This window comes from Oxyura jamaicensis, chromosome 1 (assembly GCF_011077185.1).
Source record: "Oxyura jamaicensis isolate SHBP4307 breed ruddy duck chromosome 1, BPBGC_Ojam_1.0, whole genome shotgun sequence".
Lineage (NCBI taxonomy): Eukaryota > Metazoa > Chordata > Aves > Anseriformes > Anatidae > Oxyura > Oxyura jamaicensis.
Window position 1 is genome coordinate 131016885 of NC_048893.1, and position 14495 is coordinate 131031379.

Here is a 14495-nt window from a genome sequence, read left to right on the forward strand (position 1 = left end):
GCTGCTGTGTGGTGCAGCATTTTTTTTTTTATTTTTTATTTTTTTTCCGTGGCTTAAATATGCTCTCACAGAGGTGCAAAACAACATCACTGATTGGCTCAGCTCTTGTCAGCATTGGGGCCCTTACCAAACATGGGGCAGCTTCTAGATCCTTCTCACAGAGGCCACCCTTATGACCCCCTGCTATCAAAACCTTGCCACGTAAACCCACTACAGCCTCTCTAGCTGATAGATCAGTTTGACAGATGGTTGCCCATGTTCTCTGCAGCAGGAAGTCACTCATTATGATGGCTCACCTTAGCTTCCTGGTGGTCTTGCATGGTTTAAGGTTAGGTGGACAAGATTCTTTACTTGCAGGCATATTTGGCTCCTCTTCATCTTTGGGGGCAGTAAATCTGTTTTGTACAGATCTGTTTTTTTTATAGGCCTAAAGATGAGGCAGGAGCCTTCTTCTTGGAGCCAAGAGTCACCAGCTTCCATCCTTCCCCTTCTTCAAAGGTTACATTTACTTTAATAGTCATGGTGAACACTTACTCTGTCTCAACTGCAGCTGGGGCCTAAGGCTCTTCAAGCTGTAGAATCTCAGAAAAGATACTATCCTTCTTTCATATTTTCTGATGCTGCACAACCTTCTAATTTCCTGTTGTAAGTCCTCCACTTGATGGCACAGCTCCTCCAAAATGGCACACCTCCTCCAGGACAGAGGACCAGCTCTCCTGGCCTCAGAGAGCGGCTCCAGGAGCTCCCTGAAGTCTGGGACTTGGAGAGCTACACCTGCCATCTAAAGGTCAGACTACATCAAAACCTCCAGCCTAGTAGGGATAGCTGCCCCAACACCTGCTGGGGAAAATAGCTCTGTGGTGTATCACCATGCAGTTTTTTTACCCTGATAGGCAGTGAAACCCCACTACAACCATTCTATCACTCCCCCTCCTCAAAGGAAAAGGGGGAGAAAATACAATGGGAAGGGCTCAAGGACTGAGATAAGGACAGGGAAATCACCCTCTAAGTATCGTCACAGGCAGAACTGACAAAGCATAAGGGAGATTAATATTAACTATTGCACATCACTGGCAAACTAGAACAGTGGGAAACTAAAAGCAAATTAAAAACACCTTCCCCTCATCCACCCTCTTCTATGTCCTTCTCCCAAGTGGTGCAGTGGAATGGGGAATGGGGCCTGCAGTCAGCCTTTAACACTTCATCTCCGCCACTCCTTCACAGTCACTCCCTGCCCCTGCTCCACGTGGGGTCCCTCCCACGGGATGCCGTCCTTCCTGAACTAAGCATGTGGGGGCTTCCCACAGGCAGCAGCTCTTCAGGAACTGCTCCCACATGGCTCTGTACCATGGGGTCCATCCCCCAGGAGCAAACTGCTCCAGCACGGGTCCCCCACGGGCGGCAGCTCCCCCCAGACACCCTGCTCCTGCGTGGGCTCCTCTCCATGGGCTGCAGCTCTGGCCCGGGGCCTGCTCCTGCGGGGGCTCTCCATGGGCCGCAGCCTCGTCCAGGCCACATCCACCTGCTCCACCGGGGGCTCCTCTACGTGCTGCAATGTGGAGATCTGCTCCATGTGGGACCCATGGCCTGCTCCCCCAGGGGCCTCTGCACAGGCCATAGGGGAACTTCAGCTCTAACGCTTGGAGCGTCTCCTTTTTAAATCTGCTCTCCCAGAGTACCAGAAGCACAGTGTCACTCATTGGTTTGTCTCTGGCCTGCAAGTGGGTCCCTGTGTAGCCATCTGTAACTGGCACACACCACCATATTCAAGACGGTTACAGTGACCCTAATTGAGCTGAGGTACCCTTGCCCATCTGCATAAACTGCTGTATCTGTTGACTGCTTCAGGGAGCTGTACTCTAGGCCAGACTCTTACACAGAGCTCTTCTGAGCACCAGCTAAAGGGACCAACTGCAGTACTGCAATAAAGGCTTCAGGCACCCAGGGTCAAGGGCAGTTCATCACAGTTAGTAGAAACTGCTAGAGCTTCCTGTGGCCCACAACCTTATGTCTCCCCTTACTTTGCCACTACTCTCAGTTTTTCAGTATTGCTTGGCATTCCCCAGTGATCTTGAACCTTGTCCCCAGAAGATCCTGAAGCATAAATCAGAGGCTGGTGCTGTTTGTTAAAGCCTACGACACACCATATTCCCAGGAAATCTCCCATTCAAGTATTAACTGCTCCCAGCTTCTGCTTAGCTTCCAAGCTCAGATAAGATCAGGTGTTTTGGCTGTAGACTGGGTACTGAAGACTCAACAGGCCTACTTCCTGGGCTAAAATCAAGGTTTTGTACACATCTCCATCATTTGCTTCATCTTCTTCAACAAGATGAGATGATTACAAATTGCCTCTGATGTTAGTAGCTCACTGAAGTGATGCCAGAACACAAGTCTCCAAGAACATATCATTCCCTGTGGGTTCTCACATCAAGGAAACCTGAATGGCATGGCGTGAAGCAAGAAGAGGTTAATTAAACACAAAACCACCTACATGTCAAATACTGCATAAAGAAAAACTGCATAAGACAAATAGATTGTTTTGTCTTCTATGCCTGACACCCTATCTGCAAGGATGTGAAGGAAATAGAAGAGTGTACCTCAGCACATATCTCAGTGAGACATATGTTTCATCATCTCTAGAACATTGCAAAAATGTGGAATTGTTGACTTATGGTGTTTATTCCCTCAACACTTCTAGACCAATGGGCTTTTATTTCTAGTCCTTCCTGTCTTTAAGATGGAAATTAAATACAATCACTTTTAAGCAGCAAGAAGTCTGACATTTCTTCTGGAACAACAACCTAACCCTTTAGGCCAGAGAATAAGCAAATTAGACTGCTGCTATTAGGCTGCTGCTAGATGCATAAAATACTTTTCTGAACTACTAAAATGTTAGTTAGTTAGTGTTGGTCAAAATTATAAATGGAGGCAATGCATCTTTTTATTCATAGAAAAAAAGTGTGAGTTAGTTACTTAAAATACCATTTCTTATGAATCCTATAAAATAAATAAATAAATAAGCTTTTCTATCAGGTTTCAAATCTCAATTATTTACATATAAAAATAATTAAATTAACACTCACTGAATATACCGTTGCAGTAATTTTTTTTATAAGTAGAATACAAAACAATAATAAAATAAATACTTTGAAATAAAAAGTGCTTAAACTTTTTATGAAGTGAAACAGAAAAAAAAAAAAAACTGAATTCTGTCTGATTTAAATCTTAATCACATTTACTTCCCAAACATAAAAGTGATCTCTGTTAAATAGAAAAATATAAAACCCTAGAAAAAAAACTCAAAACACAACAGCCAAGGTTCCTTACAATTAATAAGGTTTTCTGTGCTTCATATGTAGCTTTACAAGGTGATTATCTTACACAAATGTGTTACTTTATAAACATCTAGCTTAAGTCCAGATTTTGACCAACTCCATTCAAATTTCTAAAGAGACAGAAAGGAATGAATTTTTAATTTAACTACCCTGTTCTAGGTGATTTTCTTTCATAATAACCCATCCTTCCATTTTAATACTGTTACTCTTACACACATTTTTTTTAATAGATTCATATTTCATCTTGATACATTTTTTAACTTCAGTTGTAAATCCTACAGTAGAAGTTAGTAGATGTGTTTCGTACATTTTTACCTGGTTTGACACTGCAGTTATGGTCTGTACATTGATTAAGTTAATTTATTTATTCAGTATTTATTTATTCAATAATTTTCTGAATTCCAAACCCCATTTTAAACAGATTTTCCCATTGTTGTAAAAAAAATACCAATTTTCAAAGCATGTTGAAAATTGTTACTGAAAAATATTTTTTGTGCATATGTGACTAAGACAGAACCTTGCAATTCAGTAAATGAAGCTGTGAATGTCTTGCCTACCTTAATTTATCTGTTGAATCCCTGGTACTCAGAGGCATACCTCGGAGCCTATTCTATTAGTTTTCCTGAAATTGAAGTTGCCCAGTGCTTTGAGATATACTAGAAGAATTTATACATGGACCATGGATTCCTTTAGAATGACTAAAGCCTTTTTACTCTCCTCTCCAAATAAACAGATTTTAATAAAAAAAAAAAAAAAAAAAAAAATGAACTGGAGCAGATTTTTTAAACAGAGTCTTAACTGACTTAGATAAAAAAGGGAGTGGGGGGGGGGAGGGGGGAGGGGGAAGTGATTTAAGACAGCTCTTCCCCTGACCATTGTGTCCTTGAGAGCAAAATGATGCTTCTAGGATTCATTTTATTCAGCTCCATGGTATTCTGAATTGCAACAAACCCCTCTACAGTTACTAGGAAAGTAGGAAAGAACTTCTTTCCATAACATCAAAGGCACAGCTGTTTGTTTTTTCACAGCTGTCAGCAGTCTCTTAATCTCTCAGCATGATTTCCCAGCTCCTTACCATAACTTTCCATCTTCTCTTCTACCCAAATCACTTCAAATCTTTCCTGAGCATGCTACTTTGCTATTCAAAGAATGACATTCTCCCTGCCCTTCTTTCAGAGGGAATCCAAGTTGCTACATCACTTTTCTTCAAGGACCACTTCTTAAAACCAAAGAATTACTCAGCATCCACATTGCATCTTAAACAAGAACTCACATAATAGTTGAAACAGGTATTGGTTAAACAAAACAAAAACAAAATAACAACAATGACAACAGCAACAACAAAAACATAGGAAAAAAACTCAGGAATTTTATTTTCTAATGTTTATTTTAAAATTAATAACACAAATCTTGTTTTACTTAAATTTTATGCAGGCTTCCAATAACATATTTGCAGACCATCAACTTATACAAGCCTATAATGAGTTATAACAGATACTCTTTTCTGTTTTTATATTTCTATAATAAAGAAGTAATTTGACCCCATGGTCTTGATACTACATACTCATGCCCTAAATGAAATTAACATAAAGTGAAATATGTTGTCTTGTCTAGGTTGGAGGACTTAGAACTGCTGTAGTTTAAGAGAAGAAACTGAGAAAGTCTTATTTATATCCTCGTCTTTGCATTTGATGAAATACTTACACCGTATGTAAACTGCTAGACTAAACAACATAGGTTTCTCTAAGTCAGAGAAAAAATATTGCTTGTGACAAAATATTCCATCATTAGAATAACTGTCACTGAAAGGATCTCAATCTTCACCGAATTTATAAAAACTGATTAATAGAGGTTGTTTTTAACACAGACTTAATTAAAATCTGGAAAACACAGAGAATAATAAGGACAAACTTGATATTTTAGGAGTCTACCTGCAGCTGGAAAATGCATCTTATAACATATACAAAAATATCCTTATTTCCCTGAAGTAATTTCTCATAATATGAATTCTGTATTCAGATAACATTATTAATTAATGACTACAGAATACAATTCATTTTTATCTCTTACTGTAAGCCATGAGAACAATCTGATGTGAAACTGCCATTACCACAGTTTCATTTAATAGATGATCATAAAAACATGACTTCCTGATAATGTCTTTTTTTCCCATTACACTGTGAGATATTCTATGAGGAAGAAAAGTCCTTTTTGTGAATCAGATAAGGAAAATACAATTTCATCTTTTTTTCCTATTTGCAATGAGAGTTAATGATGCATATTCCACCCCCCTTTGTTTGTCATATACACATTTTTATTATATTAATGCAGAGCAAATCTTTCAAGCCTGCTCTCAACATTACACTGAATTTTCCATCACAGGATAATATTTAAAAAATAAATAAAAAATCCACAAGTTTCTTAATGGGAAAACCAATTTCCCATTTAACCTAATGAAATATGTTGGTATGCATCTTAATATATTTATGAAAATACATTAAAGAAAGTAAACATAAAATATTAATAGTCTTATCTTTCAGATGAATGCTCTTACAAATGTTTTTGTGAAAATTAAAACATCCACAGTGCTAAAACTAGTCTTCAAAGAAAAACAAAAAGAAGCAAAATGTCTGATATTTCTGAGTTATATCATACACAAATGAATTTATTCAGGTTAGACTATTTCCCCATTGTCTTTAAGTTCTTAAAGAAGCTCAGGCTTAATTCACTTGTCAAGAGGCACAGCTCTTTTAATGCTTGCCGTTTGTGATAATGCTTAGGCAGCTTCACAGTGATTTTCTAATCCTTTGGGTAGTAGACATGCTAAAAATAGATCAGCTTTTTTTTTTTTTTTTTTTCAGGAAAAGCAAAACAATAAAAGTAAAAATGTCCTCAGCAACTGCCCAAGTTATGTTAAATAAAACAGTCAGTGAAATAAAAAAATGAAAAGTTTTAGTAGAAACAATGCCAAATTTTAATGAGGTAATGGAACAAAATAAAATAATAATAATGCTTCATTAAGGTTCTGCATAAATTCTTTACCCTTCTATTCCATTTCAGATGACTTATCAGGCTGCAGGCTGGTTAATTAACTTCTACAAGTGTTGCAAGCTTTAGAGTTTTTTTTTTTGTTTTTTTTTTTTTATTCATTTGTTTGTTATCATATCTCTCTCTTTAAGCAAGCCAATGTACTAACCAAAAAATAACTTTTAGATAACATTTATCACATGAAAATCAAAGTTTTTCTTTCCACTCCCATGTGTCTTCCCTTTTCTGGAGTTCAAGGTGTGTAATATTTCACCATAATTTAGAAAATTATATTTTAGTTTCCCTTCTTCTTACTAATCTAGTGCATTAATTAATTACGATTGTAGTGGATCTGAGCTTCATTAAGAAGTTCACAATGTAGTTTATATAATTTTTATAATTAGTAATATCAATTTTATGGTTCATCCTTAAAGAATTACTGTATTTAAGTTGGAGAAAACATTGCATATTACACATGAGATTTAAGAAAAACAAAATCCATGAGTACAGTATTTCAGAGAACATACAATTTTATAAAAATGAGGAGTAAGTATCCTTGACAACACTATAGTTAGAAGTTATAGAAAAGAAAATGAATCAATGGTTAAACGTTGCTTTTCTCCTTTGAATATGTCCAAATATTTCTCTCACTAGATTCAACTACTGTAATGGACATTTCCAGTGGGCATTTTCTATTTTGATACAGATAAAATCCATGACAATATACAGAACATGTGATAGCTGTACTTCTGAAGTTAACAGAAAATAGGAAGGTTATTTCTATAAAGTCGTAGATAAATATAAATACTTTTATCACATACCTTTTAAATTATTTTTGTCTATTTATCTTAAAAAACATTCAGGTGTGTTAAAGAAAATTATATCTTGTTTTGCCACTGTTGTCAACAGTAGAATGAAGTTGCAATTAGGTGACTAACATAGACACAGTTAGATTTGAAACAGAAAATATAGAAGTCCATGAAGACAATTATAGATCCCTGTGATGGGAATGAAATGCATCAGGACTACTGTTTTCATGTGGTCATACCACAGTCATCTAGACTTTGGTAGCAGGGAAGTTGCTTTTCTCTTTGGGTTTATACAGGAACTGGTAGCTTTGTCTTGTGATGAGATCCTGGGATGGCTAGGGCTTTGAGGTGGCTGTGTCAGGATATCCCTCCCCAGAGAACAACACAGGGATTTTAAATAGGAAAAGCTGGGTTTTACTGTGATAAGAATAAGAAACACAACTCTTTAAATATAAAAATCTCAGGGTATGTCTGAGCTGTCTGACCCCTTCAATAGGCATAGACATATTGGAACAAAGAAGCAGATAATCAGATATGTTCCATTACTAGGTCTGTTAATGCTACTACTATATCAGAGTATTAATGGGACAACAAAGGTAAAATGACGAGCTACAACTTCAAGACAAATCATGAATATTAAGAAATTCAATGTAATGACAACCTGTCTAAAAAAAACCACACCGTTCCTATTTAATGTTTTTATCAGTTAATAACATTTTGTAAAGAGATAGTTAATTTAACTATCTCTTGTTAAAGAGATAGTTAAATTGTTCAGACTATAATTTTTACAATATTTTGGCTATGACATGTTTTTTACTTGCATGTATGTGTGTTTAAAATTCATATTAGAAAAGAAATTTAATGATGTATGTAAACAAGTTTCTTTGTGGAATAAAATTTGCTGACTCCTATGTGTTGTTATTGATTTGATCTTGCTGCTTGAATAATACATTAAATGTAAGCAACAGAAGCGAATTATGCACCATAAATAACTTGTCATATCATGTACTATGTCACTATGAAGTGTTACCAAGCAGTCTTGTAACAAATTGATGAATCAGCAAAAAAGTTTAAAAGAAAACCTTGATTCTATTTATTTACATTAAAGAAATTACTGAATAAAATATAGAAAAAAGATCAGCACCCAAGTGAGTATTTCTGCTTGCACAGAACAGAAATGTAATTAGCTCTTTCAGAGACATAAAAAACTTAAAGGTTTTATTTTAAAAAATATTTTTATTCATTTACTTATTTATTTTAATAATTGCAGAGTGAATTTTAACTGTATCACCACTTATACTAATGTAAGGCATGCAGCAGAAAATTGCATCCAAGCAGTACCTGTGCTGTCACAGAAGCTTCTAATGCATATTCACATAATATATCTAAATCATAGAAAACTAAAAATGAACAGAATGAGTATGAATTAACTATGGAGTTTTATGTCAGTAAGAAATTGGTAATGCCAAATGATGTCCTAAATCCCTGAGGACACCTCTACAAAATACCTTACTGCCAACATACTTTTCACAGTGTAAATAGTGAATTTTTATTTTATCTGAGTGAGCTGCCACCACATGTGATTACGGGTGGCATAGCATATATATAGCCCTGTGATGGTGTGTTACTGATATTTTAGCATGTAGTGATATATCAGGGAGTATATCTTAATCCTACCAGTCATAAAGTTTCTGCCATATTGACCTATTTGCCCAAAGAAATGTTTGAATACTGCAAATTAGTTAAAAAGAAGAAAGGCTTAAGAAAAGGACTTCTTTCCAAATAGTATTGCCAGGAATATGTAGGTCTTTTGATTATAAAAAATAGTCCTTTTTAAGGTACCCTGTTGATGCACACTAAAAGTCCATCTTGTTATCTAGAGAGAGTTCTGCATTAATGTAACTTGCTCAAAATTTTAATTAAAATCTACAGAAAATATAGGCAATATTTAAATCTGTTGGTTATCGTTTCACCTTGTTTCTTCACTTTGGCTTGCTTTAAGTTTTCAGTTCCAAAACAAACAAACAAACAAACAAAACCCCACCATATTGAAATATATATATATATATTACCAGAAGTTTCCTTGAGCTGTTGAAAAATAAAATGTTTTTCTGGTGTTTTTGTGTGTGTGTTTGTGTGTATGTGTTTGTTGTTGTTGTTGTTTTATTTTGTTTTTTCCTGTAATATTAGTGTGTGAGCAATTAACAAATCTTTATGATGGAAGGAGGCTCAGAGGAAATGGGCACAGGTAATATTCCTGTGAAGATCAGTGAAGAATACAGGGAATATACAGCTGCTGTAAAGGAAGCTGAACCTAGCATAAAGGGGACCAGAGGGTGACTTTCCCTTTTGATAAACAGCTGTGTCAGTTGAGTAGATCAACTGACTTCGTAAATGTTCTTCCCTGAGTTAATTTAAAAGATCTGAGCATCTTCCTGAGGTAGCCAGACCAGCATGGGGGAATTGTGTATGTGGTCGGCCCAAAAGAGAATGCAAAAACTGACCAAAAAATAAAGTGGATATTGAAAAGAGCAGTGGGTTTGAGTTGGCTTCAACCTACATATTCCTTCCTGGTGACAGGGAACACATAGTGTCATAACAGTAAACATGTAGGGACTGATAATGAGCATCACATTAGTGTTGTGATCCAATGACATATTGTAATTGCAATTGTATTATGACTGCAGTGCATTGCTCTATCACCCTGATAAAACAAAAACACAAGTGCTATCCAATATCTTCAAATAAGTAAATTTGATATTAAAATGTTAAACCTTCCTCATGTTGAATATATAAAAGAACCTTGTCAGAAAGTATTGGACACAGATGTAGTAGTAAAACAACTGACAGACTTGTAAACTGCAGTGCAGAAGGTCCAATTAAAAGACTGACTTTCTCCTGACATTGCTGAAAATTGGTTTGCTTTAAAAAAGTCATCCAATGTGTTTGGGTTGCATTAAAGAGGGTGATATTTTCAATGATTCCCTGATAAGACTTCATCTCTGAGGAACTTATTTTTAAACTTCTGGATTCTGCTAGAGCCCATCATATTGATTAAACTGTATCTGTATTTCCATTTCTCAATTTCACAGTTTCTTAAAAATTACTAACCTGATCCTGATCATTTTTATTGCCACTTCTCCCACCTACATGTCTGTGTTTACTGCAGATGCTTATAAGAATATAATTTTTTATATTTGTTAAAAAGGCTTTTTCTTTTTTAAATCAAAATGATCAGATGTACAATTTTTAATGCAATGTCAGAATAGCAGTTCTCCTGGCTGTAACTCCCTTTATGGATGGCCAAAAGTAGTAATAATTTCATTGACTTTGATGTTGAAGAATTTGGCTCAATTTCCTATTCACACAGAGTATTCATGTCTTGGCATCAATGACTAGGCCAGCTCTGCAACTCAGAGCCAATACATTAAGTCAGAAAAATAATTGCTTTGAGACAAAATCTCTTTTATGCCAGATAGAAAATTCAGTACAGGATCTGAGCCCAGGTGGACAGTGCCCAAAAATGCTACCTGTTGGTTTCTAATTTTTACTCTCTTACAAGCTCCTAACACAAACAAGAACACAATAGCTGATCCCTCCACTGTCATTGATCTACCCTGACCTATTTCCACTCCTGGGAATAGTCAGGAGTCTAGGTGTATCTGTCAGCTCTGTGCTGTCTTTCAGTGAGCTCAGTACTGTGGAAAGATGAGTTATAGAAAAAGGAAATAATCTGATTATTGCATTACTTCATTATATGGCACCAAAGTTTTTTGTTTTGTTGTGGTCGTTGTTTTGTTGTGGTCGTTGTTGTTTGTTTGTTTGTTAGATTTTTCCAAAAAAATGTCAGGGGGTTATTACCAACATACACCTACCCAATCTCCAAAACCTTTAAATATCTTATTTGTAACAAAAATTCTATTTATGTTATTAAATGCTGATTAGTTCATTTTATTGAAAGATTTGATTTTATTCCTGAGAAAAGAGTTTACATACCGCCTTGATGTCTATTCTATATAATATAGAGAAATGTTTCTAAGATTATCTGTTTTTATACTCTTAAGTATACCTGTCCATAAAGATACAGATCTAGGAATGTCAAAACACTTGCAGATGCTGTGGGATAACGTGTACATAAGAAGATACTTTAAGTTCAGAGACAACTGGAAGCATAGTTTTCAAAGCAGGATCAAGAAAATGCAAATTGAAAAAGTGGAGTCATAAATTATAAATAAATAGATAACAACAACGAAACTATTTGGAAACTCCTGCTGATACAGAAGTAATATTGAACAGCAGTGCTACGTATTACATGCTTCTAATAGTATGTAATAGGAATTCTATCTCTTGGAAGATAGGCAGTTTCCACATATCTATAGTTTTAGAACTAATTGGGTTTGGGCAGAACTCGTCAAAGATATTATACAGAACTAGAGGCAATTCTGAATTTATTTATTTTTTTCCTTCCCCTAAGCAACATTAGATGGTGTACCTTAAAGTACATGCCTTTCAATTTTGCTAGTTTTGCCAATACATTTTGTATTAGCTGGAAACTTAAGAGATTATTAATTTGTCCCAGCTCTAGAGTTGTTGATGATACTTGGTATTTTCAGCATGTATTCTCTGCTTTGTCTATGAAGTATATATGAAACACATGCAGTCCCAGTGTTACCTTTCAGAGCCCTGTAGTTGGTTGACTGTGAAAGAGGAATGTATGTATTCACATGTACTTATGACGTCCTGCATAATGGAAGGTCTGGGGAATAAGAAACTTAGCACAGTTATATAATAAACAATTTAAAAAAATCCAGCTTAATATTCTACAAAATCTTTTTTATATACATAACAACAAAATGCACAGAGTAAATGACATTTTACAAAAACATTTTAATAAAAGGGATGGCTTCATCCGTGCTTTACAGCAAAATAGAAAAGCAGTGCAAAATAAAGGGAAGCATGTTACTTGCACATAAAATACTTCACTACAATAAATTATATATACACTCACTGTCTCTCTCTACACTAATTTTGAATGAAGAATTGAATTTAATAAATGTCTTTGAAGTCATAGACAGTTAATGTTTGAAGTTAAGAAGTAAAAAAAAAGCTGATTGTTTACAGTTGAGGGGGTAGAAGGGACAATTTTCTTTATTTTAAAAAGGTATCATCCACAGATGATTAGTAAACCTCCTGTTTTTGAACTAGCAGAGGTTAGAGGAAGTGAGGAAAGAGTAATCACTATGAAATGAAAGCAGAGGAATGTAGACTATTCAATAGTTTACAAGCTGAACAAAATGTATTAGATAACTAAAAAGTAAAGAATGATTGAAACAGTAGAAAACTTCTTTCTAATAATGAACAAAAGTTGAAATAGAAAAGAAATCACTCATTCTTAATAGGGATATCAAATATCTTTAATTTTGGTCAGTATTTGTGAAACAAGAAACAATGAATCCTGAGTGCCACATCCACAGAGCATCTGAAGTCTGGAGCCAGTAAACTGATGGCAAAAGATTGTGTTCTCTTCCTTGACCATTGCTTGAGGGAATCTGGTCAATGAATTTTACTAAAAAAAATGCTGTAGAGAAATCTGTTCTTCTTTCACTGGAAATGAGCTTTAACATATATTTTCCCTCTAGGAGGAATGCTCTGCTTAATAGAGGCATGTAGTAGCAACAAAAAATCCTGTCATTAGAAAAGATATGTTTAGGTTGTATTTGGATATAACAACTGTGATTTGCTTGTTGAAACCAAAGCCTGCACTCAGGAACTCTAATGAGAACAGCAGTCTTTTTTATTAGATACGATAAAAGCATGTAAGAGTCATCCATCAAGAGAACAGATGTCAAGTAAACTGATTTTTTTTTTTTTGTTTGTTTGTTTCCTTTATTTTCAGGTTGAAGATTTCTTCATTGGATAGAGTTGGCTTCTGCTTCAAGGCTGTAATTTCACATTCAGAAAAACAAACAAACAAAAAAATACAATAACAGGTAGTAGTGGTATAGTATTCGCTCTTTGCAAATAAGCTTTGCTCAATGGAATCACAAAAACAATTGCATTGGATCTAAGTCTATATAATTGCGTAATTCATGCTCAATATTACAGATTATTTTTGTTTCCTATATTAAAAAAAAAAAAATCTACAATGATCATGTGCCCTATGTATTTCATCTCAATTAAGGATTTCCATGGCACTTCTCATTCAATTTTTGCTGCATCCTAATTTTCATAATATTCTGGAGACTCGGTCTTCACAGTTTTATATTCAAAATGTTGCTATGGACAAAAAGAAAGCACACTTTATAAATAAACCCAAATAGTTATTATGCATGATAATAACCGCTAAAATAATTATGCACATAGATTTATGTCTGCTTTTCCTGATATTATTCCCAACCTTCCCCTGCCTTTCTGGATCGTAAGGTCTATACTTTCAGTCGGTGAAAGAGTACTCAGCATCCTGAATTCTTTCTCTGGAGGAAATATGATGATGACGATTTCTTCCTCCTCACACAATCAACTGATTCATCTCTATATCTTTGCTAACATTCTCTACGTTTTGCAGAGTGGCCTGAAAGTTGATGCTACATCTAAATTTACTGTGCTGTTTTCACACATATCAGAAACTTGTTCTTTCTTCTTTTTGTTTTGTTTTGGTTTGGTTACCACTAAATCCAGTTTTGCCCAGGTCTACATTTCTTTAAGTAGCCACCTGTGAGCTATTTACTTCAATTTACTGTGAGCTATTTACTTCAATGCCAGTCCATATGTCCTTTTAAAATTTTTATTTGTTATACCATACTTACAGTTGTTTGTAATAGGCATAGAAGCATATCTGGCTGGATGTACAATGAAGGCTGAGGTACTTTCATTATAATCAGGTCACTTGAAAGAGAAAGTAGTAGATGAAAAGACGACAATATATTTCACAGTCTCTCAGGACATCATGCAAAGTTAAACCACAGCTAAAATACTGTTGTAGCATAGCTGGTATAACCTTTAAAGTGAGCTTTCTCTGTTGTTTAATAAAAAGCAATGATGGCTTGATAGAAATCAACATTAACATTTATTACTATTATATATTAAACAGTATAATAATTCTTTAGCTACGTAAGCTCCATTAATATCTTGCGAAGAAGATACAATTTATGTTAAAATTTCACATGGCTACTCCAAAAAACATTGTCATTGCCAGAAAAGCCAGACTAAAGGAAACAGAAATATATTGATTTTTACCATTATAGTATTGACATACATGACATATACTCACATTGTATTACTGACATACATGAAGAATAAGTTTTTCACAGATCTGTTGAAGGGT